The sequence below is a fragment of the Spermophilus citellus genome, assembly GCF_964194105.1.
Source record: "Spermophilus citellus genome assembly, chromosome: 2".
In the NCBI taxonomy this organism is placed as follows: domain Eukaryota; kingdom Metazoa; phylum Chordata; class Mammalia; order Rodentia; family Sciuridae; genus Spermophilus; species Spermophilus citellus.
In genome coordinates, this window is record NC_138183.1 from 108,536,690 (window position 1) to 108,543,895 (window position 7,206).

Consider the following 7,206-nt stretch of genomic DNA (forward strand, 5'->3'; position numbering starts at 1 on the left):
TCTCCTATATTGATAGATGTATTTGGAACTCTAAATCCAACACGGTTTGCGCTAGCTTCTTGAAACTTGACACAACAAAGTGGTTTCACGTTCTATCTCTACGTTTTGTTTCCTCTTGATGTAGCCCTAAGCACTGACAGGCGAGAAACACTTTCATGGAACGGGGTTGCCAAGCTTCCAAAAATTATGAATCTCCAGAAATCTCAGCAAATATTTTTTCACCCAAACTGGATGATACTTTCAGGTAATGATCAGTACACTAAGGCGACGTGGTTCCCCAAATTTCGTTCTTCTATGTTGAAGCGTTCATTTCCAGTAACAGTTTGAATTTTTAGGTTTCACTCTGTTTTCTCCTATATTGATAGATGTATTTGGAACTCTAAATCCAACACGGTTTGTGCTAGCTTCTTGAAACTTGACACAACAAAGTAGTTTCACGTTCTATCTCTACGTTTTGTTTCCTCTTGATGTAGCCCTAAGCACTGACTGGCGAGAAACACTTTCATGGGAAGGGGTTGCCAAGCTTCCAAAAATTACGAAACTCCAGAAATCTCACCAAATATTTTTTCACCCAAACTGGATGATACTTTCAGGTAATGATCAGAACACTAAGGTGACGTGGTTCCCCAAATTTCGTTCTTCTATGTTGAAGCGTTCATTTCCAGTAACAGTTTGAATTTTTACGTTTCACTCTGTTTTCTCATATATTGATAGATGTATTTGGAACTCTAAATCCAGCACGGTTTGTGCTAGCTTCTTGAAACTTGACACAACAAAATAGTTTCACGTTCTATATCTACATTTTGTTTCCTCTTGATGTAGCCCTAAGCACTGACTGGCGAGAAACACTTTCATGGAACGGGGTTGCCAAGCTTCCAAAAATTATGAATCTCCAGAAATCTCAGCAAATATTTTTTCACCCAAACTGGATGATACTTTCAGGTAATGATCAGTACACTAAGGTGACGTGGTTCCCCAAATTTCGTTCTTCTATGTTGAAGCGTTCATTTCCAGTGACAGTTTGAATTTTTAGGTTTCACTCTGTTTTCTCCTATATTGATAGATGTATTTGGAACTCTAAATCCAACACGGTTTGTGCTAGCTTCTTGAAACTTGACACAACAAAGTATTTTCACGTTCTATCTCTACGTTTTGTTTCCTCTTGATGTAGCCCTAAGCAGTGACTGGCGAGAAACACTTTCATGGAAAGGAATTGCCAAGCTTCCAAAAATTACGAATCTCCCGAAATCTCAGCAAATATTTTTTCACCCAAACTGGATGATACTTTCAGGTAATGATCAGTACACTAAGGCGACGTGGTTCCCCAAATTTCGTTCTTCTATGTTGCAGCGTTCATTTCCAGTAATAGTTTGAATTTTTAGGTTTCACTCTGTTTTCTCCTATATTGATAGATGTATTTGGAACTCTAAATCCAACACGGTTTTTGCTAGCTTCTTGAAACTTGACACAACAAAGTAGTTTCACGTTCTATCTCTACGTTTTGTTTCCTCTTGATGTAGCCCTAACCACTGACTGGCGAGAAACACTTTCATGGAAATGGGTTGCCAAGCTTCCAAAAATTACGAATCTCCAGAAATCTCAGCAAATATTTTTTCACCCAAACTGGATGATACTTTCAGGTAATGATCAGTACACTAAGGCGACGTGGTTCCCCAAATTTCGTTCTTCTATGTTGAAGCGTTCATTTCCAGTAACAGTTTGAATTTTTAGGTTTCACTCTGTTTTCTCCTATATTGATAGATGTATTTGTTACTCTAAATCCAACACGGTTTGCGCTAGCTTCTTGAAACTTGACACAACAAAGTGGTTTCACGTTCTATCTCTACGTTTTGTTTCCTCTTGATGTAGCCCTAAGCAGTGTCTGGCGAGAAACACTTTCATGGGAAGGGGTTGCCAAGCTTCCAAAAATTACGAATCTCCAGAAATCTCACCATATATTTTTTCACCCAAACTGGATGATACTTTCAGGTAATGATCAGAACACTAAGGTGACGTGGTTCCCCAAATTTCGTTCTTCTATGTTGAAGCGTTCATTTCCAGTAACAGTTTGAATTTTTAGGTTTCACTCTGTTTTCTCCTATATTGATAGATGTATTTGGAACTCTAAATCCAGCACGGTTTGTGCTAGCTTCTTTAAACTTGACACAACAAAGTAGTTTCACGTTCTATATCTACATTTTGTTTCCTCTTGATGTAGCCCTAAGCACTGACTGGCGAGAAACACTTTCATGGAACGGGGTTGCCAAGCTTCCAAAAATTATGAATCTCCAGAAATCTCAGCAAATATTTTTTCACCCAAACTGGATGATACTTTCAGGTAATGATCAGTACACTAAGGCGACGTGGTTCCCCAAATTTCGTTCTTCTATGTTGAAGCGTTCATTTCCAGTAACAGTTTGAATTTTTAGGTTTCACTCTGTTTTCTCCTATATTGATAGATGTATTTGGAACTCTAAATCCAACACGGTTTGTGCTAGCTTCTTGAAACTTGACACAACAAAGTAGTTTCACGTTCTATCTCTACGTTTTGTTTCCTCTTGATGTAGCCCTAAGCAGTGACTGGCGAGAAACACTTTCATGGAAAGGAATTGCCAAGCTTCCAAAAATTACGAATCTCCAGAAATCTCACCATATATTTTTTCACCCAAACTGGATGATACTTTCAGGTAATGATCAGAACACTAAGGTGACGTGGTTCCCCAAATTTCGTTCTTCTATGTTGAAGCGTTCATTTCCAGTAACAGTTTGAATTTTTAGGTTTCACTCTGTTTTCTCCTATATTGATAGATGTATTTGGAACTCTAAATCCAGCACGGTTTGTGCTAGCTTCTTTAAACTTGACACAACAAAGTAGTTTCACGTTCTATATCTACATTTTGTTTCCTCTTGATGTAGCCCTAAGGACTGACTGGCGAGAAACACTTTCATGGAACGGGGTTGCCAAGCTTCCAAAAATTATGAATCTCCAGAAATCTCAGCAAATATTTTTTCACCCAAACTGGATGATACTTTCAGGTAATGATCAGTACACTAAGGCGACGTGGTTCCCCAAATTTCGTTCTTCTATGTTGAAGCGATCATTTCCAGTAACAGTTTGAATTTTTAGGTTTCACTCTGTTTTCTCCTATACTGATAGATGTATTTGGAACTCTAAATCCAACACGGTTTGTGCTAGCTTCTTGAAACTTGACACAACAAAGTAGTTTCACGTTCTATCTCTACGTTTTGTTTCCTCTTGATGTAGCCCTAAGCACTGACTGACGAGAAACACTTTCATGGGAAGGGGTTGCAAAGCTTCCAAAAATTACGAATCTCCAGAAATCTCAGCAAATATTTTTTCACACAAACTGGTTGATACTTTCAGGTAATGATCAGTACACTACGGCAACGTGGTTCCCCAAATTTCGTTCTTCTATGTTGAAGCGTTCATTTCCAGTAACAGTTTGAATTTTTAGGTTTCACTCAGTTTTCTCCTATATTGATAGATGTATTTGGAACTCTAAATCCAGCACGGTTTGTGCTAGCTTCTTGAAACTTGACACAACAAAGTAGTTTCACGTTCTATCTCTACATTTTGTTTCCTCTTGATGTAGCCCTAAGCAGTGACTGGCGAGAAACACTTTCATGGAAAGGGGTTGCCAAGCTTCCAAAAATTACGAATCTCACGAAATCTCAGCAAATATTTTTTCACCCAAACTGGATGATACTTTCAGGTAATGATCAGTACACTAAGGTGACTTGGTTCCCCAAATTTCGTTCTTCTATGTTGCAGCGTTCATTTCCAGTAACAGTTTGAATTTTTAGGTTTCACTCTGTTTTCTCCTATATTGATAGATGTATTTGGAACTCTAAATCAAACACGGTTTGTGCTAGCTTCTTGAAACTTGACACAACAAAGTAGTTTCACGTTCTATATCTACATTTTGTTTCCTCTTGATGTAGCTCTAAGCACTGAGTGGCGAGAAACACTTTCATGGAACGGGGTTGCCAAGCTTCCAAAAATTATGAATCTCCAGAAATCTCAGCAAATATTTTTTCACCCAAACTGGATGATACTTTCAGGTAATGATCAGTACACTAAGGCAACATGGTTCCCCAAATTTCGTTCTTCTATGTTGAAGCGTTCATTTCCAGTAACAGTTTGAATTTTTAGGTTTCACTCTATTTTCTCCTATATTGATAGATGTATTTGGAACTCTAAATCCAACACGGTTTGTGCTAGCTTCTTGAAACTTGACACAACAAAGTAGTTTCACGTTCTATCTCTACGTTTTGTTTCCTCTTGATGTAGCCCTAAGCAGTGACTGGCGAGAAACACTTTCATGGAAAGGAATTGCCAAGCTTCCAAAAATTACGAATCTCCCGAAATCTCAGCAAATATTTTTTCACCCAAACTGGATGATACTTTCAGGTAATGATCAGTACACTAAGGCGACGTGGTTCCCCAAATTTCGTTCTTCTATGTTGAAGCGATCATTTCCAGTAACAGTTTGAATTTTTAGCTTTCACTCTGTTTTCTCCTATACTGATAGATGTATTTGGAACTCTAAATCCAACACCGTTTGGGCTAGCTTCTTGAAACTTGACACAACAAAGTAGTTTCACGTTCTATCTCTACGTTTTGTTTCCTCTTGATGTAGCCCTAAGCACTGACTGGCGAGAAACACTTTCATGGAAAGGGGTTGCCAAGCTTCCAAAAATTACAAATCTCCAGAAATCTCAGCAAATATTTTTTCACCCAAACTGGATGATACTTTCAGGTAATGATCAGTACACTAAGGTGACGTGGTTCCCCAGATTTCGTTCTTCTATGTTGAAGCGTTCATTTCCAGTAACAGTTTGAATTTTTAGGTTTCACTCTGTTTTCTCCTATATAGATAGATGTATTTGGAACTCTAAATCCAACACTTTTTGTGCTAGCTTCTTGAAACTTGACACAACAAAGTAGTTTCACGTTCAATCTCTACGTTTTGTTTCCTCTTTATGTAGCCCTAAGCAGTTACTGGCGAGAAACACTTTCATGGGAAGGGGTTTCCAATCTTCCAAAAATTACGAATCTCCAGAAATATCAGCAAGTATTTTTTCATCCAAACTGGATGATACTTTCAGGTAATGATCAGTACACTAAGGCGATGTGGTTCCCCAAATTTCGTTCTTCTATGTTGAAGCGTTCATTTCCAGTAACAGTTTGAATTTTTAGGTTTCACTCTGTTTTCTCCTATATTGATAGATGTATTTGGAACTCTAAATCCAACACGGTTTGTGCTAGCTTCTTGAAACTTGACACAACAAAGTAGTTTCACGTTCTATCTCTACGTTTTGTTTCCTCTTGATGTAGCCCTAAGCAGTGACTGGTGAGAAACCCTTTCGTGGGAAGGGGTTGCCAAGCTTCCAAAAATTACGAATCTCCAGAAATCTCAGCAAATATTTTTTCACCCAAACTGGATGATACTTTCAGGTAATGATCAGTACACTAAGGCAATTTGGTTCCCCAAATTTCGTTCTTCTATGTTGAAGCGTTCATTTCCAGTAACAGTTTGAATTTTTAGGTTTCACTCTGTTTTCTCCTATATTGATAGATGTATTTCGAACTCTAAATCCAACACGGTTTGTGCTTGCTTCTTGAAACTTGACACAACCAAGTAGTTTCACGTTATATATCTACGTTTTGTTTCCTCTTGATGTAGCCCTAAGCAGTGACTGTCGAGAAACACTTTCGTGGGAAGGGGTTGCAAAGCTTCCAAAAATTACGAATCTCCAGAAATCTCAGCAAATATTTTTTCACACAAACTGGTTGATACTTTCAGGTAATGATCAGTACACTACGGCGACGTGGTTCCACGAATTTCTTTCTTCTATGTTGTAGCGTTCATTTCCAGTAACAGTTTGAATTTTTAGGTTTCACTCAGTTTTCTCCTATATTGATAGATGTATTTGGAACACTAAATCCAGCACGGTTTGTGCTAGCTTCTTGAAACTTGACACAACAAAGTAGTTTCACGTTCAATCTCTACGTTTTGTTTCCTCTTGATGTAGCCCTAAGCAGTTACTGGTGAGAAACACTTTCATGGGAAGGGGTTTCCAAGCTTCCAAAAATTACGAATCTCACGAAATCTCAGCAAGTATTTTTTCATCCAAACTGGATGATACTTTCAGGTAATGATCAGTACACTAAGGCGACGTGGTTCCCCAAATTTCGTTCTTCTATGTTGAAGCGATCATTTCCAGTAACAGTTTGAATTTTTAGGTTTCACTCTGTTTTCTCCTATACTGATAGATGTATTTGGAACTCTAAATCCAACACCGTTTGGGCTAGCTTCTTGAAACTTGACACAACAAAGTAGTTTCACGTTCTATCTCTACGTTTTGTTTCCTCTTGATGTAGCCCTAAGCACTGACTGGCGAGAAACACTTTCATGGAAAGGGGTTGCCAAGCTTCCAAAAATTACGAATCTCCAGAAATCTCAGCAAATATTTTTTCACCCAAACTGGATGATACTTTCAGGTAATGATCAGTACACTAAGGTGACGTGGTTCCCCAGATTTCGTTCTTCTATGTTGAAGCGTTCATTTCCAGTAACAGTTTGAATTTTTAGGTTTCACTCTGTTTTCTCCTATATTGATAGATGTATTTGGAACTCTAAATCCAACACTTTTTGTGCTAGCTTCTTGAAACTTGACACAACAAAGTATTTTCACGTTCAATCTCTACGTTTTGTTTCCTCTTTATGTAGCCCTAAGCAGTTACTGGCGAGAAACACTTTCATGGGAAGGGGTTTCCAAGCTTCCAAAAATTACGAATCTCCAGAAATATCAGCAAGTATTTTTTCATCCAAACTGGATGATACTTTCAGGTAATGATCAGTACACTAAGGCGATGTGGTTCCCCAAATTTCGTTCTTCTATGTTGAAGCGTTCATTTCCAGTAACAGTTTGAATTTTTAGGTTTCACTCTGTTTTCTCCTATATTGATAGATGTATTTGGAACTCTAAATCCAACACGGTTTGTGCTAGCTTCTTGAAACTTGACACAACAAAGTAGTTTCACGTTCTATCTCTACGTTTTGTTTCCTCTTGATGTAGCCCTAAGCACTGACTGACGAGAAACACTTTCATGGGAAGGGGTTGCAAAGCTTCCAAAAATTACGAATCTCCAGAAATCTCAGCAAATATTTTTTCACACAA